Here is a 27,463-nt window from a genome sequence, read left to right as displayed (position 1 = left end):
GAAAAAGCATCCAAATTTACAGCACTATTTTACCAGCTATTTATTTCAGCTTTTGCTGCTTTACTGTCAAAGCCTATGCTTGAGAACTCCAGCCCCAAGTGAGGAATAAGAACCTAGTAATACCATGAAAGGAAACTCTGGTGGCATAGTGGTTAAGTGCTACGGCTGCTAACCAAGGGGTCGGCAGTTCAAATCTGCCAGGCGCTCCTTGGAAACTCTATGGGGCAGTTCTACTCTGTCCTACAGGGTTGCTATGAGTCGGAATCGACTTGATGGCACTGGGTTCTTTTTTCTTTTCTTTTTTTAATACCACGAAAAAGGTGCAGAATGATTTGGAAGATGAGTTGAATTTTGACAGGAATTTCAGACTGAGGTGAGGATTTAGGCATATGACGCCAGTGTCATCCAAGAAACTGGACATCGTTGCTAAATCTAACATGTACATCCAGTAAACAATAGCCTAGAGCAATGCCTATATAAAATTATGTCAAGCCCAAACAAGTAGTCTATGTGTATCTGCAACCAAATAAGGGAAAAAAAATTGTGTGTGTGTGTGAATGTGTATTTTGTTGGATTTGTACTCTGCTTCTTTATATTTCAATGGACATGCTTTATTTGTAATGCAATTTTATATTTCCATTGGATACGGTGAGGTTTTTAGGCCTACAATGATCTAAAGCCAAAGAAAGGAATGCGGCCACTAAAAGGGTGATTTGATGCCTTAAAGTACTTTCTTAGGGAATGAAAAGTACTTTTTCTAAAGTACTTAGAAAAGAAAGTACTTTAAGGCAAGGAGGGGATAAAAACTAATGTATTGATTATGGTTAGAGAGAAAAACTTATAGAGGCAGGACACCGTTTTCTCTGAGTCTTAAGGAAGATGGAAATGATGGGAAAAATAGACAAAGTTTGAGATGTCGATGACAGTCTGGATTCAGGCTTCATTTCAGTAAAGCAGGAAGCAAAATACTGTGCAGAGTCCCAGTGAAGATGGAGATCTCCAGAGCAGTTTGGATTGCCTGCAGAATTGTTTCCTTGTATGCAAGAGATGGACTAAGAATCTATCCTAAATAATCTCCTTTTCCTTCAAGTAAGCCTCTCTTAGATTATATGTAGGTCTCTGGGTGGTGCAAACGGTTTGCACTCGTCTACTAGCCTAAAGATTGGTAATTCGAACCCACCCAGGAGCGTCATGGAAGAAGTCCTGGCAATCTGCTTCCATAAAGATTACAGCCAAAAAAACCCTATGGAGCATTTCTACTTTGTAACACATGGGGTCGCCATGAGTCAAAATTGACTCGACAGCAATGGGTTTAGGTACACAAGGCCTTCCTCACTAGTACTGTTTTCCATATGAATTCCCTTGAAGCAGAAAGAATGACAAGCACACAGAAAGCTTGTTTGCTGAGTGAAGTGATAGATTCTTCTTGGTTGTTTTATGGTTCAAAATCCAATTTAATCTGTCACTTGAGCTTACGCTGAAGAGAGGCTGCTTTGATTAAAAGAAAGGCTTCTTTGTTACCTTATTTAGGTGTGAACCACTGAAGGAGCAGAGCTGGTATGGCTTATTTATTTTAGAGGAAGAAAATTAAGATAAAAAATAGCTAGAAGCATCTTCTCTGGTTTATGGAAACAAAAGATTTATTTACCAGTATTTCTGGGATCTAAATGATTAAGTGGCACTAGATTTTTTTTTTTTTTTAAATGATTAAGAGCGATTTCAATAAGAATTTCTTTTTTTTTTTTTAGATTTTTTTTTTATTAACTTTTATTGAGCTTCGAGTGAATGTTTACAAATCAAGTCAAACTGTCACATATAAGTTTATAGACACCTTACTCCGTACTCCCACTTGCTCACCCCGTAATGAGTCAGCCCTTCCAGTTTCTCCTTTCGTGACAATTTTGCCAGCTTCCAACTCTCTCTATCCTCCCATCCCCAAAATTTCTTTTTTTAAAAGAAGTTATTTTTAAATTACTATTTTTTTAAAAAATAAATTCTCATGTACTATGAATGATGACTTAAGTCTTGCTTTGAAAAAATACTTTTATACTGCATATATTCTTGCTAAGAAGCCATGGTAGCACAGTGGTTAAAGTGCTCAGCTGCTAACCAATAGATCAGTGGTTCAACCCACCAGCCACTCCTCGGGAGAAAGATGTGGCAGCCTGTTTCTGTAAAGATTTAAAAAAAAAAAAAATTTTTTTTTTTTTTTAATCCTACGGCCTTGAAAATCCTATGGGGCAGTTCTACCCTGTCTTACAGGGTCTCTATGAGTCAGAATCAGCTTGAAGGCAATGGAAGAAAATTAAGAATATAAACAAAATTAATTTTGTTTATATTCTTATTAAGATAAATGTAGAATTTAGTATGAGTCAGAATCTACTTGACAACAACCTTCTTTTTTTTTTTTCTCTGACATGAGAAAGAATGAGGCCACTTCAAGTTTTTGAGGATCTTGTTATATTAGAAAGGAAGAAATGGACAAATATGATTATACAAATGTGGTCTATTTTGAAGGTTTGTTGTTAGGCGCTGTTGAGCCAATTCAGACTTATAGTGATTCCATGTGGCAGTGTAGAAACTGTCCCACAGGGTTTTCTTGGCTGTAATCTTTACAGAAGCAGATTGCCAGGTCTTTCTCCTGCAGAGCCACTGGGTGAGTTCGAACTGCCTACCTTTTGGTAGCAGCTGAGCACTTAACCGTTGTGCCACGAGGGATCCTTATTTTACATGTTTACATCTAGGAAATTAACACAAAAATGTGATGAAAGTACGGTATTCACTACATATGGGGAAAATATATAAAACTTGAACTCATAGTGGATTACATGAAGGTAGGCTGGCAACGGCATTACCTGAAAGGTTTTAATCAATGTCTTCTGCTGTCACTTACAGAGATGAGCTTTGTGGTATGTCGTAATTTGACAACAGAGACCACATTCTTGCCTCAGTTTTTCAAATTTCTCTTTCATAAATTCTAGAAGCAGTGTTTTCAAATTTTCATCCTGTGCTTTACTCAAGGACTTTCTCCTCCTACCTTTCAAAACACAAAATTTCCTCTTACTTCCCCTTACTATCATTCTGGTGGCAATTTCTTTTGTTAAAGAATCTAACATGAATATGGACAGATTTATACAAACTAAAAAATATTAAATAAGGGCTCAGTACTTCAAATATTTTTTGTGCTTATTTCCTACACCTACTTCTTCATTCTTTGTTATGTACAGTGCTATTAAGGACAAATGGATGAGAACTCTAAATCCTTGACAATCTCATATATTCACTACCCCTGGGAGTGATAAAGCAGATCTGCTGAAACCCTGAAAGGAAGAGTCAATAGTTACTGTCAGGGGCTCATATCCTTGGACATTCATGGAAGGGAAGAGAGTTAAGAGGATTTCTGCCTCAGTGACATCTTCTGGGGAAGAGAACGTAAAAGAAGAAACAGTTGCAATCAACTGCCAAATTGCTGGCAACACGGCATAGGGTTTTTTCATCCCTCTCTGTTCTAGGAGTTTCAATGAGAGCTCTGAATGTCGAGAATATGCCCAATCAGGTGGAGAGGGTTAGGCTGACATCATTTGCCAGAGCAAAAGATTGTATGCATTGCTATATGTTGACATAACTTATCCTTTCAAGAACACAGTAAAGAAAATGTTTGATATCCTACTTTGGTGAGTAGCATCTGGGGTCTTAAAAGCTTGTGACTGGCCATCTAAGATAGTCCACTGGTCCTGTCTGAAGCACGGGAGAATGAAAAAAAAAACCAAAGACACAAAGGAAAGGTTAGTCCAAAGGACTAATGGATTGCAACTACCACAGCCTCCACGAGACTGAGTCCAGCATAACTAGATGGTGCCTGGCTACCACCACTGACTGCTCTGACAGAGATCACAATAGAGAGTCCTGGACAGAGCAGGAGAAAAATGTAGAACAAAATTCTAACTCACAAAAAAAGTTCAGACTTACTGACCTGACAGAGACTGGAGAAACCCCGATAATATGGTTTCTGGACACCGTTTTAACTCAGTACTGAAGTCACTCCTGAGGCTTACCCTTCAGCCAAAGATTAGAAAAAGACCCGTAAAATAAAATGAGACTAAATGGGCATACCTACCCAGGGACAAGAATGAGAAGGCAGGAGTGAACAGAAAAGCTGGTAAGGGGGAACCCAAGGTTGAGAAGGGTAGAGTGTTGACATGTCATCGGGTTAGCAACCAATGTCATAAAACATTGTTTAATGAAAATCTAATTTGCTCTGTTAACCTTCATATAAAGCACAATAAAAAAAAAAAATACAGCCTTGGAAACTCTACCGGTCAGAATCGATTCTACAGCAATGGGTGGGTAGGTACATACTTCATTCATTCTTTAAAAAAAACATATATCTAGAATATTTGAGATTTCTCTTTTCTGTATTGAATTTAGTAGAAAATAAGACCAACCCCTGAAAATTAATATATTTCTGTGCAGTATTTGACAAACTAAGAAAAGCATGGTATATAAATAATGTTGTTGCCCTTATTTTTAGTTATCTTGAAATAAATCTATGTGATTTGCTCATGTTACTTCTCTGCCTGGAATGCCCTGATCCCATTTCTTTTCCTGTAAAATACTCTATGCATCCTTTGAGAGGGTGCCTCAAGAAAACCTCTCTAAGTAGCTTTCATTTCTTCAGGCAGGTTACATACTTCCTAATTAGAGTTAGCACACTGTATTAATGTTTTATAAAACAGATACGTGTTATAGCCAAGCATGTTTCTGTTTCTTTCAGTCAAGATCAGGACACATGCATATTTATCTTTGTGTCCCTAGAACTTATAGTTTTCAACATTCAGTAAATGCCTGTGCCTGAGGGTGTCTGATTTTCCCATTCATTTTGAGTACTTTAATTCAGGAAACATTATTTATCTTTGTATTACTGGTGTTTAGCTCTATCATGCACACAATAGGATTCCAAAAATATTATTTAAATGAATAAAACAGACTTAATTTTAAATATTTCACACCAAAATAAAATTACCATTGTCTTTGATGTTGCAAAGAAGAGCTGTTTGAGCCATGTGATGGTATAGCCATAAGAAAGTACAATTCTTTTTGCTTACTTAATCTATTGTACATTTAGATTACAATTGCTTTATAATAATACCATTTGCTAAAGAAATTCATGCCCTGGGCTCTAGGGATACAATGTTGAATTAAAAAAAAAAAAAGGTATTATCTACTTCCATGACATTCTATTAAAGAGATAACCAGTTGTCATTGAGCCCACTCCAACTTATGGGAACCCTATGCATGTCAGAGCAGACCTATGCTCCACAGAGTTTTCAGTGGCTGGTTTTTCAGAACTAGACTGTAAGGCCTTTCTTCGGAGGCATCTCTGGGTGGACTCAAACCTCTAACCTTTTGGTTAGTAGCCAAGCATATTAATTGCTTGCATGACCCATGGACTTCATTAAAGAGAGAGCCATTAAAAAATGAAAACACAGAAACATATGTAATTACAAACTGTGATAAGTTCTATACAGAAAAATAATCACATGTAGATTTGTGAAGTTGAAGGGAAGTTAAAGCAACGTTTAAGCTGAGACCTAGAGGATGTATAGGCAGAAGAATGAAGGCACCATCATTCCAGGACGCAATAACAGCATGAGTGAAGGCTCAGAAAGTTTGCTCTGTTCAAGCAAGAGGCAGTGTCATTGGAATATAATGCATGTGTCGTAAAGTTGTGCAGAATTAGGTTTGCAGAGTAAGTGGTAGCAAAATTAACGTTGTAGATTAATTTCAGGGTTTTTAGCTTCTTTAATTTTCTTTTTAAATGCATTGAGAAGCCACTTAAAATCGTATGCAGACTGCATGAGATAATTAATACTTTTCAAAAAAAAAATCATCTTGGCTGCTGTGTGAAGAATGAATTTGAAGGGAAAAAAGTGGATCTAGAAAGACTAGTTGTGAGAAGAACATTGTAGTGGACCTGATGACCAGTGATGATATCTTGGGGAATTATTGCAGAGAAGATGGAGGGAAATAGAGATATGTGAAATATTTTTAGGGAGGTGAATTTTTAGGGATTAGTGATGGATCAAATGAGGGTGAGAAGCAAAGGAATGTTTCCAGAATGGCTCTTTCTAATTTGACTATCTCGGTGAACAGAAATACCACTTACTGATATTTGGAAAACTGTAAGAAGAGCCAATTTTCATGCCAGAGGTTGGGAGTAAAGTCAGAGTTCTGTTTTGTATATTATAATTTTGAAAAAACTGAGAAATAACTAAAGATGTTAAGGAGGCAGCTGAGTATATAAACTTAGAGCTCATAGGGGAAGTACTGACTTGGAACATACATTTCAAAGTCAGGGATCTATAGTTAATATTTGATGTCATGTGAATAAATGAAATTACTCAGAGGATGAAGAGTGAGAAGCAGTCTAGACCAAGCCCTGAGTAAAAGGTATTCTGAGGTCAGATAGGAGCAAAGAGTTGAAAAAGATAGGAGAAAGGCACAATCAGAGATTTGGCAAGGAAACTACTAGAATGTGATGTCAGTAAAGACAAGAGAAGAATTTTTTCTTCTTTTAAGAGAGAAGATTGCCCATCCTGCAGTATGATGCCCAGAGTTTTAGTAGGATAAGAAATTACAGTTTACATGGAGACCAAGTAGTGAACTGAGCAAGAGCAGTTTTGTGATAATTTCTACAGAGAAAAATAATTGTGAAGGCAAAAATACAAATGGAGAGGGTTAAGGTGTGATAGCAAGTGGCAATGTTATGTGAATTTCACATCAATAAAAAAGAAATAGAGGAGACTAAGGTTTCTGGAAGTAAAGGTAAATAATTCATTTTGTACTGTAAATTTTTGGATACTCAAGTAAATGTACTCCTATTCTTTGACCTAGACTTCTCTCCTAAACTTCTGTTATCTCTTCCCTTTTGATCTTTAGGTGTTTTGCAGACTTTTTGGTGTTTTGATAGATTTCTTCAGTTCTCAACTGTTACTGTTCCCGTTTTCAACAATTGGAGTTTTAAATTTTAAAAATCTCATTTTTAGTCTCAATATTTCATTTTTATGGGCTGCAAATCTGCAAGTTATAGAAAGCAGAGCCATTTCCTCTCCTGTTGGACAAACATGTACTTTCATTGGAAGGCAGAAAGACAGCCTGCCCCATACGTACCCAGTGGAAGCAATGGCACTTTCACAGACTTAGGAAAACAAGGTTGATGAGCAAAATCTTGTGCCCTTCTTTCCTTAACTGCAATGCTCTTGGGCACCATGCATTCCTCTGAACTCTGCCCACTGTTCTATCACACCTGTTTTATCACTCAGGAAAATTACATAATGACAAATGAGATGGCAGGGTTTCAGAAGAACTCTATAGCAATACTATTTTTCCCCAGATAGGCATATCCATCTGATGTTTCAAAGTTATCCCAAAGTTATTTATTTATTAATTTATCATCCATCGATCCATCGATCCATCAATCGATCCATCAATCGATCCATCAATCGATCCATCAATCGATCCATCAATCGATCCATCCATCCATCGATCCATCGATCCATCCATCCATCCATCCATCCATCCATCCATCCATCCATCCATCCATCCATCCATCCATCCATCCATCCATCCATCCATCCATCCATCCATCCATCCATCCATCCATCCATCCATCCATCCATCCATCCATCCATCCATCCATCCATCCATCCATCCATCCATCCATCCATCCATCCATCCATCCATCCATCCATCCATCCATCCATCCATCCATCCATCCATCCATCCACCCACCCCCCCACCCATCCATCCATCTATTTTGCTTTAGGCAAAAGTTTACAAATCAGGTCAGTCTATCATATAAAAAGCTATATACACCTATATGTCCTCCTCCTACTGAGACAACACATTCCGCATCTCCACCCTGTATTCCCCATGTCTGGTCGACCAGCTCCTTTCCCCCTCTTCCTTCTCATCTTGCCACCAGACAGGAGTTGCCCACATGGTCTGAAGTGTCTACTTGAGCCAAGAAGCTCACTCTTCACCAGTGTCATTCTCTATCTTGTAGTTCAGTCCAATCCCTGTCTGTAGAGTTGGCTTCAAGGAATGGTTCCAATCTTGGGCTAACAAAGGGTCTGGGGACAATGACCACCACGGTCTCTCCAGTCTCAGTCAGACCATTAAGCCTGGTGTTTTTACGAGAATTTGAGATCTGCATCCCACTGTTCCGCTCCATCAGGGATTCTCTGTTGTGTTCTCTATCAGGGCAGTGATTGGTGGTAGCCAGGCACCATCTAGTCCTTCCAGTCTCAGGTTGAAGAAGTCTCTATTTTATGTGGTCCTTTCTCTCTCTTGGGCTCATCTTTACCTTATGTCTTTGGTGTTCTTCACTTTCCTATGCTCCAGATAGGTTGAGACCAATTGATGCATCTTAGATGGCCACTTGCTAGTGTTTAAGATCCCAGATGCCTCTCACCAAAGTGGGATGCAGAATGTTTTCTTAATACATCTTGTTGTTCCAATTGACCTAGATGTCCCCTGAAACCATGGTCCCCAGATCCCCGTCCCTGCTACTCTGGCCTTTGAAGCATTTGGTTGTATTCAGGAAACTGCTTTTGGTTTACTCCAGTTTACTGACTTCTCCTGTGTTGTGTGTTGCCCTTCCCTTCACCTAAAATAATTTTTGTCTACTATCTAGTTAGTGAATATATTCTCTCCCTCCCTCTCCACTCTCATAGTCATCAAAGCATATTTTCTTCTCTGTTTAAACTTTATCTAGAGTTCTTATAATACTAGTCTTAGAAGGTATTTGTGCTTTTGCAACTGACAAATTTCACTCAGGATAATGACTTCCAGATTCCTCCACGTTATGAAATATTTCACAGATTCATCGTTGTTCTTAATTGTTGCGTAGTATTCCATTGTGTGAATATACTGTAATTTATTTATCCATTTGTCCATTGATGGGCACCTTGGTTGCTTCCATTTTTTTGCTATTGTAAACAGTGCTGCAATGAACATGGGTGTGTATATATCTGCTCGTGTGAAGGCTCTTATTTCTTTAGGGTATATTCCAAGGAGTGGAATTGCTGGTTTTTTTAAGGAAGTGCCAAATCGATTTCCAAAGTGGTTGTACCATTTTACATTCCCACCAAAAGTGTATAAGTGTTCCAGTCTCTCCACAACCTCTCCAACATTTATTATTTTGTGTTTTTTGGATTAATGCCAGCCTTGTTGGGGTGACATGGAATCTCATTGTAGTTTTGATTTGCATTTCTCTAATGGCTAATGATTGTGAGCATTTCCTCATATATCTGTTAGCAGCCTGAATGTCTTCTCTGGTAAAGTGCCTGGTAATAACCTTTGCCCATTTTTTAATTGGGTTATCTTTTTGTTGTTGAATTTTTCCAGTATCGTGTAGATTTTAGAGATCAGATGCTGATCGGAAATGTAATAGCTAAAAACTTTTTCCCAGTCTGAAGGTAATCTTTTTACCCTTTTGGTGAAGCCTTTGGATGAATACAGGTGTTTGACTTTTAGGAGCTCCCAGTTATCTAACTTCTCTTCTGGTGTTTGTACATCATTAGTAATATTTTGTATAGTGTTTATGCTGTGTATTAGGGCTCCTAGCATTCTCCCTATTTTTTCTTCCATAACCTTTATCATTTTAGATTTTATATTTAGGTCTTTGATCCATTTTGAGTTAGTTTTTGTGCACGGTGTGAGGTATGGGTCTTGTTTCATTTTTCTGTCGATGAATATCTAGTTATGCCAGCACCATTTGTTCAAGGGATTGTCTTTTCCCCATTTAAATGACTTTGGCCTTTGTCAAATATCAGCTGTTCATATGTGGATGGATTTATGTCTGGATTCTCGATTCCATTCCATTGGTCTATGTATCTGTTGTTGTACCAGTATCAGGCTGTTTTGACTACTGTTGCAGACAATGTGTTCTAAAATCAGGTAGTGTGAGGCTTCCAACTTTGCTCTTCCTTTGCAGTAACGTTTTACTTATCTGGGGCCTCTTTCCCTTCCATATGAAGTTGGTGATTTATTTCTCCATCTCATTAAAAAATGTCACTGGTATTTGGATTGGGATTGCATTTTATCTATAAATGGCTTTGGGTAGAGCAGACATTTTTACAATGGTGAGTTTTCCTGTCCAAGACCAAGGTATGTTTTTCTACTTGTGTAGGTCTTTTGGTTTCTTGCAGCAGTGTCTTATAATTTTCTTTGAATAGGGCTTTTACATCTCTGGTTAGATTTATTCCTAAGCATTTTATCTTCTTGGGGGCTATTGTAAATGTTATTGATTTGGTGATTTCCTCTTTGACATTCTCTTTGTTGGTGTAGAGGAATCCAACTGATTTATGTATGTTTATCTTGTATCCTGATACTCTGCTAAACTCTTCTGTTAGTTTCAGTAGTTTTCTTAAGGATTCTTTAGGGTTTTCCGTGTGTAAAATCATGTCATCTGCAAGTAGAGATACCTTTACTTCTTTTTGCACATTTGGATGTCTTTTATTTCTTTATCTAACCTAATAGCTCTGGGTAGGACCTCCAGCACAATGTCGAATAAAAGTGGTGATAAAGGGCATCTTCGCCTGGTTCCTGTTCTCAAGGGGAATGCGTTCAGTCTCTCACTGTTTAGGATGATGTTGGCTGTTAGCTTTGCATAAATGCCCTTTATTATGCTGAGGAATTTTCATTCTATTCCTATTCTGCTGAGGGCCTTTTTTTTTAATCATGAATGGGTGTTGGACTTTGTCAAATGCCTTTTCTGCATCAATTGATAAGATCAAGTGGTTCTTGTCCTTTGTTTTACTTACGTGATGGATTATATTGATTGTTTTTCTAATGTTGAACCACCCCTGCACACCTGGCATGAATCCCACTTGGTTGCAGTGAATTATTTTTTTGGTATGTTGTTGAATTCTATTGGCTAGAATTTTGTTGAGGATTTTTGCATCTCAGTTCATGTGGGATATAGTTCTGTAATTTTTTTTTTTTTTGTGGTGTCTTTACCTAGTTTTGGTATCAGGGATGTGGTGGCTTCATAGAAGGAGTTTGGGAGAATTCCGTCCTTTTGAATGCTCTGGAATCCCTTTAGTATTAGTGGTGTTAACTCATCTCTGAAAGTTTGCTACAATTCTCCAGTGAAGCCATCAGGGCCACAGTTTCTTTGGTTGGGAGTTTTTTAATTACCTTTTCAATTTCTTCTTTTGTTATGGGTTTATTTAGTTGTTCTACCTTTGTTTGTGATAGTTTAGGTAGGTAGTGTGTTTCTAGAAATGTGTCTATTTCCTCTAGGTTTTCAAATTTGGTAGAGTACAATTTTTCATAGTATTCTGTTATGATTCTTTTAATTTCAGTTGGGTCTCTTGTGATGTTGCCCATCTCATTTCTTATTCCAGTTATTTTCTTCATCTCCTGTTTTTCTTTTGTCAGTCTGGACAATGGTTTATCAATTTTGTTAATCTTTTCAAAGAACGAGCTTTTGGTCTTGTTAACTCTTTCAATTGTTATTCTGTTCTCTATTTCATTCAGTTCTGCTCTCATTTTTATTATTTTCTTTCTTCTGGTGCCTTAGGGTTTCTTTTGTTGCTCTCTTTCTATTTGTTCAAGTTGTAGGGATAATTCTTTGATTTTGGCCCTTTCTTCTTTTTGGATGTGTGCATTTATTGATATAAATTGACCTGTGAGCACTGCTTTATCTGTGTTCCAAAAGTTCTGATAGGAAGAGTTTTCATTCTCACTTGATTTTATGAATTTCTTTATTCTGTCCTTAATTTCTTCTATAATTCACTGTTTTTTAGCAAAGTGTTGTTCAGTTTCCATGTGTTAGATTTCTTTTCTCTGTTTTTTTTCTGTTACTGATTTCTAGTTTAATAGGTTTATGATCAGGAAGATGCTTTGTAATATTTTGATGCTTTGGATTCTGTTAAGGCTTGCTTTATGGCCTAATATGTGGTCTGTTTTAGAGAATGTTCCATGTGTATTGGAAAAGAAAGTATACTTGTCTCCTGTTGGGTGGAATGTTCTGTATATGTCTATGAGGTCAAGTTGGTTGATTGTGGCATTAGATCTTATGTGTCTTTATTAAGCTTTTTTCTGGATGTTCTTTCCTTCAGTGAAAGTGGTGTGTTGAAGTCTCCTACTATTATTGTGGAGCTGTGTATCTCACTTTTCAATGCTGTTAGAGTTTGTTTTATGTATCTTGAAGCCTTGTCACTGGATGCAGAAATATTTAATATGGTAATATCCTCCTGGTATATTGTTCCTTTAATTATTATATAGTGTCCTTTCTTATCCTTTGTGGTAGGTTTAATTTTGAAGTCTCTTTTGTCAGGAATGAGTATAGCCACTCCTGCTCTCTTTTGATTGTTGTTTGCTTGATATATATTTTTTGCATCCTTTGAGTTTTAGTTTGTTTGTGTCTTTAAGAGTAAGGTGTGTCTCTTGTAGGCAGCATATAGAAGGGTCGTGGTTTTTTATCCGTTCTGCCACCCTCTGTCTCTTTATTGGTGCATTCATTCCATTTACATTTAGTGTGATTTTAGATAGGTATGAGTTTAGTGTTGTCATTTTGATGTTTTTTTCTGTGGGTTGTTGACAGCTTCTTTTTTCCCTTTAATTTTTTGTGCTGAATAGGTTTTCTTTGCAAATTTTGTGTTCCTCTTTTTCATTGCTTTTGATTTTGTTTTTGCTGAGTCTTTATGCTTTTCTTGTGTTTTATTTTGATGTGTAGGATTGTTAGTTTCCTTTGTGGTTACCTTATTATTTACCCCTATTTTCCTAAGTTTAAACCCACCTTTTGTCTGCCTATATCCCCTTGATATCCTTTCCATATAAAAGATGTATGACTGCTTTCTTTAGTCCCTCTTTATTGATTTGATGTTGTAATCTTTTACACAGTGACATCATTTTTCCCTGTTTTGAGTATTTTTTATCTTGATTAATTTTTGTGATTTCCCTAGATTCTGTGCACTGGCTCGGCCCCACAGTGCTCACACCAGGGAATCAGGGCTGCACAGCTTCCCTTGCCTTCTTTTGCTGAAGCAGCTGTGTCCTGAATGCCACCTCCAGCCCTGCCGTGATCGTGCCAGTGGATCAGGGCTGTACCACTTCACTTGCCTTCTTTTGCTGAAGCAGCCATGTTCTAAATGCTACTACGAGCCCCACCACCATTGCACCTGGGGATTAGGGCTGAGGTGCTCTCACCAAGTAAGGTCCAGCAACTCTTCACTGCTTCTGCACCATCTCTCCCTCCCACTGTTACTCAGTCCAATTTCTTAACCTTGCCTTTGATGTTTAAGGTTTCTAGCTTGTCATATATATAAATGATTCACTTGTTTTTTCCATTTTTTGTTGTATGAGGAACCACCAGAAGCATCTGACTACTCCACCATCTTGTCCCCACCCCTTTCAAAGTTTTTTTTACAGGTAGCCCCCAACTTGTGACAGAGTTCTGTTCCAATAACTACTCTGTTGTAAGTTGGTTCTGATGTAAGTTGGTTCTGACTGAAGTTGAATACCTCATAATTTTTTTTTTTTTTTTAGTTTTCATTATTATTGCCTTTTATTATCAGTATCTTTATAAATATAATCTTTATTTGTCTTTGGGGGTTGGAAACATTACATCTGGGAATGACAACATCAGCAAATTACATGCTGCAACACTGTATGTAGTACATATTACTAATGGTAAGATGTACCAAAAAAAAGAGGGATAGTCCTAGGTGTGGTTCATCGTAACTCAAATCCCTTGTATGTAAGTTGGGGTCTATCTATATATAAGAAGCCCTGGTGACTCAGTGGCTAAGAAGCAGTTCAAATCCACCAGCGGTTCCTTGGAAACCCCATGGAGCAGTTCTACTCTGTTCTACAGGGTTACTATGAGTTGGAATTGACTCAATGGCTATGGATATCTGTATATAAAAACCTCCTCCTCTCTATCCAAAAAAAGTGGTTCTTTCTGTTCACTTCCCCATCTCTGTGAGTGGTCAAGTGGCCCCACTATTCCCTCAGTTGCTGAAGCCCAGTAACTTAGAAGTCATGCTTTTTTTTTTTCCTCCTTCATATTTACTGCTCCCCGCCCCTGCTCATCCAACTCTTTGGCAAGTCCTGTTGGCTAAGTCACCAATATATGACTTAAAACTTTTAATGTCTTATCGCTATTGCTATAATCTCTGAGAAAGCATCTTTATCTTTCTTTTGGACTAACTGCAATAACCACCTAATTGGACTCTGCTTCCAAACAGCAACCACAGTGATGATTTAAAAAACACATTTAATTGATTACCTGCTACTTAAAATAGGCTCCTCATTGTATCTGGAATAAAACCAAATTTTATGACCATTACTCAAAGCCTCAGCTGTAGTTGGCTTCTGTCTTATTCTCTAATCTCTCCACTACATATCGCTATGCTCCAGCACCCATGCTTCTTTCTATTTCTGAACCAGGCATTACTCACATTATCTCTCCTGCCTGGAATGCACTTTTTCCAGTCTTTTGTGTGCCTTAACCAGTTGCTGTCAAGTCAGTCCGATTCATGGGAACCCCACGTGTGTCAGGGTAGAACTGTCCTCCACAGGGTTTTCCGTGCCTGATTTTTTGGACATTGATCACCAGGCCTTATTCCTGAGGGACCTCTGTGTGCCTTCAAACCCCCAATATTTCAGTTATCATTTCAGCAAGTTAACCATTTGTACCATCCAGGGACTCCCTTTGTGTGTGTTACTTGTTCTCAGTGATAAGAGCTCAGATTAAAGTTATCTTCTCCAAAAGGTATTCCCTACCATCCTATTTAAAGACAGTCTCTGCTACAGTTACTCTTTCACATTACCCTGTTTATTTCCTTTAGTGCTCCTATTACAATTTGTCCCTATCTTGTTTATCCAGGGGGTCTCTCTGTTTCCTTGGAAAGTAAATCCCATGAAGGCCTTGAACATTTCAGTCTTGTTTACCCCTATATCTCTAGATCTTAGAAGAATACACACAGCACATGGGGCTGACTTCGAATAAATACATTTTTTGTTGCTGCTGAGTCAATTCCAACTCATGGTGACCGCATGCGTGCCAGAGTAAAACTGTGCTCCATAGGCTTTTCAATGACTGATTTTTTAGAAGTAGATTACCAGGCCTTATCTTCCTAGGAGCCTCTGGGTGGACTTGAACCTCCAGCCTTTAGTTTGGCAGCCAACTGTGTTTACTGTTTGTATATGAATAGAACAGTTATGAGTAATCCAACATGGGATGACTGGCATTCTCGTAAATATCTGAGGCTGTGCTGTCCTGGATAAAAAACATCTTTATCCTCACACAGACTGCTGAAAGCATTATAAGTTTCTCTTCAGAGTCCTTCTACAGTATAAAGCTAATTAATATGTGAATAGTTTTGCCCTGTAAAAAACAGTTTTTATAATTTTAGTCATACTTTTATGTCATAGATAATGCTGGTCATAATAATTCTTCATATAGGAAAGGTATTTATTATTTGCAGTGTTGTGATCAAAGAATGGGTTAAGAGCCAAGGGATATGGATTCTAGTCCCAGTTTTGCTAATAATTATCTGTGTGATCTTATTCAAGTCATTTAATCTCCATAAGCTTCAGCTTCTGCCTATGGAAAATGAGGGTAACTTCATAGAGTTGTGGTGAAGGTCGTTTGGATTAATGCTTGTAAAACACCAGTAGACTTTCCCTTTGAGATATTAGTCATCATTAGTTATCAAATAAATGTTGATATTTATTATCAATAGATGACTAATATCTCAAAGGGAAAGTCTACTGGTTTTTATTGGGTATTGATATTTACCAGAAAGTAAAGCTTTTTTTTTCTTTGATATTAGTTTTAATATTTATTTTAATATGTCATAATTTGTTGTTTGGCCTGACAAATCTAATTCACAAATTGGGAGAGACACAAAATAACACAATTTATTTAGGGAGCTGCTGAAAGTTCTTTTCCTGGTATTTTAAGATACTGGTTTTATTAACTTAATTCTACTTAGTGTTAAGGCAAAATAATTTAAATGGATCATCAAATGGTTCATCAGTGGGGTGTACATATGTGTGCTCACACACAAGTGTGTGTACATGTGCTTAAAGGATAAGCCAACCTTGGAGTCTTCATTGTACAATACTGCAATATCAATAGCACTAGACTCAAAGACTTCAATTTCAAATGTAAGCCCTTCTAATAAATAGCTATATGATCGAGAAAATTATTTAATCTTCCTGAACATCAATAGCCTTATAAAGAAGAGACAAGAATACTTGTCACTCAGGGGACCATGAGGAGTAAATGGGATGTGAGTGCCAGGCTCATAAAAGATATTTGAGACTTGCTAATATATTCATTTTTATTTTATACCCTGGATCCTAGTAATTTATAAACATATTTAAATTATTGGTACCATGTCCCAAGTTGATGATGTACATGCTTTTATAAAGGAAATGGAAGGCTTTGGTAGTGGTGGGCTGGGGAACTGTTGGAAAAATGAAAATTTTGTGCTGGAGAGCCAATATTTCTGCCAAATTTTGTGACAGTAGGTGTGCAACCAATAGGAGTTAAAAAAATCAGTTCTTCTTTTGGCCATAGTTCCTGATATCTGTGAGTTTATGTGTGTTTGTGTAAGACAGAGAGAGAGAGATAGATAGATATGGAGGCAGGTGACATCAGATGCATGTTTTCCACTGCATCTTAAAAAATGACCAGCTTAATTATTTTCTAGTTACAGTGGCTTCACTGGTTCTCTAATATAATGTATTTCCATAAAATAACAGGTGTTCATAGAAAAGATTTCCTATTGGAAAAAAACAATTATGAAGATTACTAGACGAAGAAAATAATAAATATTGTGTTCCTGATATCTGTCTCAGCTCTACCACATGAAAATTAGGAAAGTGAAACTTTTTTAACGTATTGAACAATAAAGGGACAAGGACTCTAATGGCCATTTTATTGTTAACTGTAATATATTGAGCATAAAATTAATTCAAGGAATAAAATCTCATTATATGTTCCTATTAATATTTAAATGTTCTCAATTTGTACCAGTTTGTGAAGCTCACCTAAGAAAAGAAGAATCTGTTTACATATTTCCTCCTTTAGGTAGATGAATATTTTCTGCAAAAGAGTAATTATCTCCCCTCTAGATATCCCTGAAATATATCTTAAGACATCAAATTAACTCTTCCCATACTATGGCAGGAGAACTGAGAATATTCTAGGATATTAAATTTTATGGATTCACATAGTCCAGTAATGTCTAGGAAACTCCTGGACAGGATATCAGAGAATACTAAAGTATAAGTGAGACATTAGTACAAGTGTGTGGGTCACTACACAGCACAAAAATAAAAGCCAAAGCGAAAAGGCAGGGCATATTAGAAAGATGTCTCCAACATAAGTAATTTAGGGGTTCTGGCTCCCAGTAATGACAGATCAGCTGGGATTGGACTAAAATTCTTGCAAGAACAACTACAAACTCTGGAAAAATATAAACAGCTACAAGCTGCTTAAAGGCTGAAAATGGAGGCAATTCAATCTGGACGAGACTCAAATTTATAAACATTAACTAAATACTTGGCTGACCCTGAACTGCGCATGTACAGGGTAAGGTTATGAGTAACCCAGGAGGAACACAGTAACTGAAAGGCTGAAAGCACACAGAGCCTTCGGGGCATATCCATTAAAGAGGAGACAGAGATTAGAATTTGACTCACACTAAACTGGAGGGCCTTGGTAAACACCTTGGGGTTTCCTAAGATCTACGCTTTAGGAGTAAATACTATGCCCCAGTGTCATAAATTGAATTATGTTCCCCCAAAATGTATGTCAACTTAGTTAGGCCATGATTCCAGTATGGTATGGTCATCTTCCATTTTGTGATTGATGTAATTTTTCTGTGTTGTAAATCCTAATCTTGGACTGTGGTTAATGAAGCAAGATTAAAAAAGATTATGTTAAAGAAGATTAGAAGGGGATGTAACATCCATACTCTGGTCATATCTCTGATCCAATGTAAAAGGAGTTTCCCTGGGATGTGGCCTGTTCATCACTTTTAATCTACAAGAGATAAAAGGAAAGAGAAGTGAGCAGAGAGTTAGGGACCTCGAGCCAAGAAAGTAATGCCAGAAGGAGGATGCTTCCTGTGGACCCGGGGTCCTGTGCTGAGAAGCTCCTTGACCAATGATTGATGACAAGGACCTTCCTCCAGTGTCAACAGAGAGAAAATACTTCCCCTGAAACTGATGCCCTGAATTTGGACTTGTAGCCTACTAGACTGTGAGAAAATAAATTTCTCTTTCTTAAAGCCATCCACTTGTGGTATTTCTGTTATAGCAGCACTAGATAACTAAGACACCCAGGGTTGAGAGATTAATCATGAAACTAAGGACAAAACTAAAATAGACTTACCTTTACAAAGTATAAAACCAAACCTCCACAAATTCCACATGATTCTCCAGTAGTTAAGCTTCTGCTAAGAAAAAGCTCAACAGTTTTTCAGAGGGAAATAATAGCATCCAGAGTCTTTACATCATATCACCCACAATGTAAAGACTGAACGCAGACTATATAATAGAGTATCCTGGTGATGAATCTGGGGGAGGTAGATGGAGGTGAGAGTATGAAGGTCTGATATGTGTTTACAGGTCACACAAACTGTTGAAGGATTTTAAAGAGGGTACTAATACATTCGGATTGTAGGGAGATCACTTTAAAAGGAGTGTAGAATGAATTTCATATGAGTGGGATAGAAAGAAGGAAGGAGATATATTAGTAGGCTAACGTATTAAGTCAGGCAACAAATTATATAGGCCTAGGCAACAGAAGAACAAGGGTTTTAGGAAAGAAGGAATTTATTTGAGTGCTTTTAGGGATAAATTGAAAGTCCTTGTCATTGACTGGAGGTAGATTAAGGAAAAAGAGAAGTTATAAATTAGTCATTGATTGGAGATAGATTAAGTAAAGAGAGAAGTTATAAAATATTTCAGGATTTTTGTCTGGGCTACTTTATATACAACAGCAACATTTTATGAAATAGGAAGAAGAATTTCAGAAATAAAAAAGATTGTTTAGTTTTGACTAATTGATTTTGAGATTTGCATTACACATAGGGGAGTCCCTTGGTGGCATAAATGGTTAAGCACTCAATTACTAGCCTAAAGGTTGGCGGTTTGAACTCACTGACAGGTACCTATGAAGACAGGCTTGGCCATCTGATTTCCAAAGTTCACAGCCTTGAAAACCCTAGGGAGCCCAGCTCTACTCTGACACATATTGGGTTACCATGAGTAGGGATTGACTTGCTGGGAACTAACAACAGCAACAAACAATTACATATAGGTATGGGGCAAGAGATGTTTAAAAGAATTTTATTCTGGAGCTCAAGGCCTGGACCTCAGCATAAAAGTCTACATATAGCCATAATATAAATGTAGATTTAGACGTCATTTGAAACGATAGCCACAACAATGGCCTCAAACATACCACTGATCATGAAGACGACACAAGACCTGTTAACCTTTCATTCTATTATACATAAGGTTGCTGCTGACTCCATAGCAACTAATGACAACAATAAGATGCCCTGGGAATAGATGCAACTATCCAAGTAAGACTTTATGTGAAAATTATAAAAATATGAAGAATGGGACCCTGGGTTAAAGAGTAGTGTTTAAGCGGTAGTTAGAGGGAGGAAAGTGAGCAAAGGAGACTGAAGAAGAATGGCCTGAGGAGAGAGGAGGAAAAAACCATGGAAAGGGAGAACTTGTCAAGTGAGGGGTGATCAAATGCTGACTATTGCTTCAACCTGGTCAAGATATGAATGGAGACAGAAACCAGAAGAAGATAGCAGAAGCTTGAAGAGACTTCAGACAGTAAGCCTAGTCAACAATCTATGTTCACTTGCACTCCGAAACCTTCTTTTGGAGTGAACCCAAATGCAATGCTGGGAATTGTTCAGGAACCACAGAAGACCTGCATTGCTGTGGAGCTGTGGAGATAAGTAGCAAGGAGTAAGCCAACCCAGAAGAGATGAGGAACCATACTTGCAAAAATAAAATTATACCCAGGTTGAAGTTCTAATCAAAATAAAATGGATGGCAAAATTATAGGTAGAATGTTGTGAGGTCACTTGTCTTAAAATGGAGTGTGCTTCAAATTGTCTTAGAAAAAAGATTTAAAATGAATAGGGTTATATTTACTCCCTGCACTGAAAATCAACATAAATAAAACTATAAGCCTTTTCCACTCAACTAATATAACATAGTACTTTAATTAGATGAAGTCTATAATTCAAATCTGCAAATCTATAATTTATTTAGAGAGATGAGAATATGTTCTGTGCTGTTAAACCACCTAAAGAGACAGACTCTGTGAGTTTCCTGCAAAACTTTAAAAAAAATCTTTACCTCACGTGTGGGAAAAACCTTCCTTTTACTTATCTTACGGCAAGGTTTCTTTTAATCTGTGATTGCAGGAGTTAACTGAAAAGCCATTTTATGCCTTATGCATATTAAAAAATTTGAATTATTAAAATTATGTTAAAAAAATGAACACTTAGAGGCCCAGCGGACCCTCTTCCATGTGTGATTTAAACCCAGTGCCATCGAGCCAATTCTGCGCACATAGAAACGCAAGTTTTGGTAAATCCTTGGTGACATTTCTGTAGCAAACTGTTCCTGAACTCTGCTTCTCATATCAGGCTATGGAATGTGAGGAAGATGTGGATAAAAAGATGCATTTTGAATCTTTTTTCTCAAAGCTGCTCAAATCATCCATACTTTTTTTTTTTAGGAAGACAGCAGAGCAATAGAAATTGAGCTGTAACATAGAGAGTCCCCCATTCAGTGGATTACAGGTGATTCCTACATGAATGTAACTGAGTTTACTACCTGACAGCACTGGACTTAGACCTCTATGTGTGGAGTCTTTCCTAGAAAAAAAAATCCCTAGTTTGGTAATGAAACATTCCAGGAGATGCTCCATAAAATCTTACAGCTAGAAGTTAGACTGGTATTGAGATGATGGGGCCTGGGAAGGAAGTGGTGCCTCCTAGTTACCCACAAAACCTTGTTTTAAAATAAAACTCTCTATCCTGTTCAAGCTGGATTAGTTTGTAGGTCACCAATTATCAGTTTTCAATTTCTGGTGAGGCATTGTTTCTATGAAGATAATTATTATCTTATACTTGATCTTCTGCCTTTTAGTCAGCATGGGTAGCATTTGAAGGACCATGTTGATTCTAACTAATACTGAAGTTGCTATTTCCCACTGGCATACAACTACTATTCTGTCTGCTGTCTTCAGTTCTATCAGGACGTTCCTTTCCTTTGCATATTTAATATATGAAGCAGGAATGTGGTTCCTTGGAATGTCAGTGAAAATCATTCTTCTTATCTGGGCTTAGATGGTTATGGCAAAATACTTTAGACATTCCTATTCTGGAGATTTGTATAATGCTGGCAGATCTTGTTAGAAAGTGATGAACTAAGGAGACAGAAATAATCTGAGGATAATACTGGGGAATCAAAAGGTACAAAGCATTCACAATGTATTATTTCATTTTATTCTTTTATTTCCAAATAAAAGACTGATTAAAGACAGATTTAGGAGGCATACAAATGATTTGACAAAGCCATAAATTTGGAAATGCAGTAAATAAAACATACTGAACTGTAGAGGATTCTAGTCCTTTAGGGACCTACTAGTCAAGCAAAATCTTTTCTGAAACAAAGTAAAAAAGAAAATCCTAAGAGAAAGGCATCTGAAAAGACTTAGAGCAAGTAATTGAAATTACACACATAAAGGGTTTGTGCAACACAGTGTGACACAATAAACAAACAAACATTATTTTTCTATTTATAATCCCTTCCTGACACCAAGGGGAGTAAAATTGGGTATGCTGAGGATATTTTGTTTGCTGAGCAGGATAATGGATTTAGATGTGCATTTTTACGTTTCAAGGAATAGGAATAGTGCCAAATTTGTCTTTAAAAATTGTGGGTGAATGCTCTTTCTGGAGCAGAGAAATGAATGAAGTAGGGGCTGCAAGAGAAAAGGTGGAAAGGGAGAAGCAGAGCAAGAGAGACACCCATCATTGGCTGGAAGCTGACTTGAGAAGTGTCAAAAGGAGTTCTATGCTATGAGAAGCAAATTCTCCTTTTAGACTAATGTAAAAAGTCCTCAGTAAAAATCTACGTTTTTCATATATTTCGTCCCTTGTCCTTTACTTGGAGTCCTGGTGGTACAGTGCTTAAGAGCTACAGCTGGTAATTAAAAGGTCAGCAGTTCAAATTCACCCTTGGAAACCCTATGGGGTTCTACTCTGTCCCTTGGAAACCCTATGGGGTTCTACTCTGTCCCTTGGAAACCCTATGGGACAGTTCTACTCTGTCCCATAGGGTTGCTAGCCACTGTTGGCAATGGGTTAAGGGAGTAAGAGTCATTTATAAAGTGCTATTTTGGGGAGCCTTGGTAGCGTAATAGCTAAGTGCTATGGCTGCTATCAAAAGGTCAGCAGTTCTAATCTGTCCTATAGGGTCACTATGTGTTAGAATCGACTCTACGGCAATGGGTTTTATTTTGGGGAAAGGGCAGGTGTCATCCTGGGTACATTAAAAGATTGTGCTTTGTCCTTATATTACAAAGATTATCTAAAGATGGAAATACTTTTTAAAAAGGAAATTGTTTCTTCTGAGGCAGGAATAGAGAAAGAGGAGTAGTGGAGCAAAGGCTCTCGAAAGCAAACTGCCAATAGGGATGGTAGAGAGAAGTAAAATGTTCAAGTCAAACAAGCAGAAAAATCATTTCCTCAATTTTTTTTCAGCTATAGGGTAAGCCTGTTAGAACGAGGTGGACAGGAAGTCTACCTCAGTCCCTCATTTAGTACTGGTACAGTGGTTAAGAGCTTGGTTGCTAACCAAAAGGTCAGCAGTTCGAATCCACCAGCTGCTCCTTGGAAACCCTATGGGGCAGTTCTACTCTGTCCTATAGTCAGAATTGACTCAATGGCAGCAATGGGTTTCGTTTTTTTGGCTCACTTACCAACAAAATCTTATTTTGATAAAAGAGCAGAATTCTCCTTGGAGCCAGAAAGCTACTGTTCTGGTGACTTGATCAGAGAGATTCATTTCTAAAGATCCTGCATAACCTTGACCCTTTTTTCCATTTTTCCTTCTCACCTCACCCGTTCCCTAAATCATATGGGACAGATATCATGAAATATAACTGACTTTTGTATTCTGTTACTGAACCTAGGTCAATCCATGGTGAGGGATATACTTTTACAAACTTAATTTATGTAGCTGCTCCTGTGGTTGAAGCAGCTAATTTAATCTGATCTCTTTTCCAGCTTACTCCCAACAGATAGAGGGCCCATGACATATGCTACCCCTCTATCTTAGTTGTCAGTCAAAGAGACACTAAGAAAGAAAAGCCTGCTCTTCATGTATTGTTTGGATTTTTTTTTTTTTTTTTAAGGATTTTTGTCTTTAGAAAAAAAGAAAGACCTGGGCCAGAATGTCAGTCCTGTAGAAATACTGAAAACTATTTGCAATCATGTTGCTTACAGATCAGGGTGACCCTATGTGTGCCAGAGTTGAACTGTGTTCTATATGGTTTTTAATGACTGATTTTTCAGAAGTAGATAGCCAGACTTTCCTTTCAAGGCACTTCTGGGTGGACTTGAACCAACAACATTTTGGTTAGCAGGCAAGCGTATTGTCTAGGGTCTCCATGAAAATATTTGCTAGGCTAGTAAATATGTCATGGAGATTTGCAATAATTAAGCTTAACAATATACTTCCTGCTATTCATCATTTTGTTCACTGGAACTCTCTAGATAATTATGCTTGGACAGGCAATTTATGTTTCATATCGATAAAGATGGTCCTGCAAAGCATTGGAGTGGTTTTCCCCACTATGAAAGAAAGCAGGTACTGTTTTTCATTGGTAATAACCACACCTCAGATAAACCTCGTTTGCCACCATGCAAAGCCAGCAAGCATTGTCTTAGTATAGTGTAATGTTAAAGGAATTTGGGGGTTAAATTCAGAGTGAACAATATATGCAGGGTATAAAGTTTCTGATTTACTTGACTATCATATCAAGAGTCTATATAATAGGAAGTTTCCTATATATTATCTTACTTGTGGCAGGCTAAGAAATACATGTTTTTTATTTAATGAAGTGTTGAACTAAATACTAAAACCTTTCAAGAATAGTTTAATTCATTCCGTAATAAGATACACAGAACTAATTTTTAAATCTAAGGATATTAATATAGTCCTGAAGACAGTCAATTTGTCCTGAAGATTCAGTCTAAAATCATTCCCACGTGTGCCAGGACCAAGGACGCAGTACCAGGCTGAAAATCAGGAAACCCCAATTCTAGAACTGCTCTCCCTTTTAATAATTCTGACTTTGAAAGAATTAAACCATGTGACTATGTATTTCCTCATCTACAAAATGAGGAGGCAGCTGATTCACAAGCCCCTATTTCATCCATCCATCCACCTACCCATCCACCTACCCATCCACTTACCCATCCACCTACCCATCCACCTACCCATCCACCTATCCACCCATCCACCCATCCACCCATCCACCCATCCACCCATCCACCCATCCACCCATCCACCCATCCACCCATCCACCCATCCATCCATCCATCCATCCATCCACACAGAAGGCACTGTGCCAGACACTGCGTATCGGATGATAAGGCATAGCTCTTGCCCAGTGTCCTACAACAGATCTGAGAATTTTCTACTGATGAAATATTCCCCTTTTCTTAGCAACACTACTAAGCAGGATTTTAATATAAAGTACTTTTAATCCATTTTATTCTTTCCTCCTTTATTTCTTAATCAGTCCCCTCTAATAGCAACTTTAAGGAGTCCTGGTGGCGCAACGGTTAAGTGCTGGGTTGCTAACTGAATGCTCAGTAGTTCATATTAAACAGCTGCTCTTTTGGAGAAAAGACTTGGTGATCTCTGCCCTAAAAATTACAGCCTAGGAAACTCTATGAGGCAGTTCTACTCTGTCTTGTGGGGTCATTACAAGTCAGAATTGACTCCACAGCACACAACAAGAACAACAGCAATTTTAACCTGTTTTTAAATGAGGTTAATTGTAAACTGAGAATCGTAAATGGTGGTTACTAAGCAATAAATCATTATTTTGCTAAAAGGGACTATTTCAAATTTTCACAAATAGCCTAGTTAAAAATAAGTTTATATTAAAACAACCGTGAGGTAAGTGAAGTAGGAGTATATGGATAACATTTAGAAATGGGCATTAGTCCTAAGAGAGGGAAGAGACAGTCATGCATGTGGGGATTTACTCTGTCAGATAAAATGTGAAAGACTTTGAAATGCATTCATCAGCCTAAAAGCACCATTGAAAGCTGGGTGAAAGCTTATGGGCAAAGAATAATACATTGAAGAACAAGGACCGAACTGTTTTCAGATAAGAGATTCCATACAGAATGGTAAAAGATAATTTTATGATTAAATAAAAAAAATCTAACAATAGCCTGTCTGAATGTAGCCATAATTATTCATAGATAATTAAAGTAATAAGATGTAATAGGAGTTACATGAATAGAATTAGAGGAGTTTAGTTTATAAGAAGAAACTTGTTTTCTTAAAATTTATGCATTGAATTATACGTTGTAGAAAAGACTAAAATGTGTTAGAATAATGGTGCTATGAATTATTTCCCCATTTTAACTTTTTTATTGACATTATCTATAATGCTTTTTAACTGCCAAAAGGAGGTAGAAAGACATTGGGTTATTTCCTTGACTTCAGTGTTAGATTGGGATCCACACCAAATTCCCCTTGACACCTCATTTTAAGCAAGTTAATCCCTCTAAGCCTTGGTTACATCATCAGTTAAATAATATAATACCTCATAGGGTTAATAAGGTTACTAAATGAGATAATATATGTGACCAACACTGCTGAGGTATATTGGTAGTCATAATTATCTTATGATAATTAACATTAAAATAGTTAAATATATAAAAAAAAATATTGAAGCATTTGTTGTCGTGCTGTTGTTGTTAGGTACCCTTGAGTCGATTCTGACTTATAGCAACTCCATATGATAGAGTAGAACTGTCCCATAGGGTTTCCTAGGCTGCAATCTTTATGAAAGCAGATCTCCAGGTCTTTCTCCCAGGGAGCTGTTGGTGGATTTGAACAGCTGACCTTTTGGTTAGCAGCCGAGTGCTTAACCACTGTACCACCAGGGCTGCTTAAAGCATCCGTAGGGAAACATATTCAAATTTTATAATTCTAATGATCACTTCTTAATAAATGAATGTATCAACAGAGGTTTGTGGGATAGTTTATTAACTATGAATTTAAGTGAGCTGATTTCTATCTTAGGTTAAATCATTTAAAGATTATCCAAATGATTTCTTGAGCTCATTGTCTTAGTGTTTAACACCTCTATGGGTTAGTTGTATTTGCTCTGTTTCTTGACCACCCAAAACCAAAACCAAACCCAGTGCCGTGAAGTCGATTCCGACTCATAGTGACCCTATAGTTGGGTTTTCTTGACCACAGATTTCCCTAAATCTGTATAGCTGGTAAAAAAAAAAAAAAAAAAAAAAAATGGAGTTAGAATATGTATGTCAGTATTAGAATGTAAATCAGTAACAGTCAATCCCTCACCAGCGCTGAATAAACTACTACAAATGCATGGCCTGCTGACAAAGGGTCAGAAACTAAAAGACGACCTGCTATTATTAACACCAGTGGTATAATTATGATGTAAAATTAAACAGGAATGGAAGAAAAGAAGGCAGGTGGTACCAATTCTCTTACTTTGGAGAGCACAAAAATAGCTGTATGAACTCAGTTGTTTATCAACCCTTCTTTTCCAAAGAAATGTTTTATTAACGATATATTTTTGTAAGGGTAAACAATGTTATTTATGGAATTTTTTTTTCCATTGGCTGAAAATCTTGTTTTTACTAACTTAGAAATAATAAAATATAAACAAAAGCTGACAGTTCCGTCAAAAGGATTTTTCTCTGCTCCCCTGGCATGGGCTGCAGGATTTTGAGGGTGTGAAGACTGGACGGAAGGAGCATGAGCGGTGAGCGGAGGAATTTGTCCTCAAAGTACTCAGTAGGTGGTGCACCTGTGCTCTGATGTTTGTGTAGTTCAGAGGGTGTTACAGACCATGCTTAGGAAATTTCCAATCAGGATAGAGAATGGGCTGGTATGAGTCTTCTCCTAGATGTGAGAAAGGGTTTCTGCAGTCATAACATCTTGGCGGCCTGATCGGCATAAACGTATCTCCAGCTGCATACGGACCTTTTCCAACTTGCTGTATTGCTAAAGTGAGTCTATCTTCTTCATTAAAAAATTGTTGGATTTTCTCACAGTCTCCTTATTTTCTGTCAATAATAACAACAACGACAACAAAACCTGTTGCCAT

General features: G+C 37.4%; 1 protein-coding gene across 1 annotated transcript in view; it reads right to left on the bottom strand.

Annotated features, from left to right (window-relative positions):
* The window catches only part of TACR3 (tachykinin receptor 3), a 105,076-nt gene that overhangs the window by 13,165 nt on the left and 64,448 nt on the right, over positions 1-27,463 (bottom strand). The gene's annotated exons all lie outside the window — the stretch shown is intronic.

Source organism: Elephas maximus, chromosome 5 (genome assembly GCF_024166365.1).
Source record: "Elephas maximus indicus isolate mEleMax1 chromosome 5, mEleMax1 primary haplotype, whole genome shotgun sequence".
Classification (NCBI taxonomy): domain Eukaryota; kingdom Metazoa; phylum Chordata; class Mammalia; order Proboscidea; family Elephantidae; genus Elephas; species Elephas maximus.
This window is presented reverse-complemented; position numbering and strand designations above follow the sequence as displayed.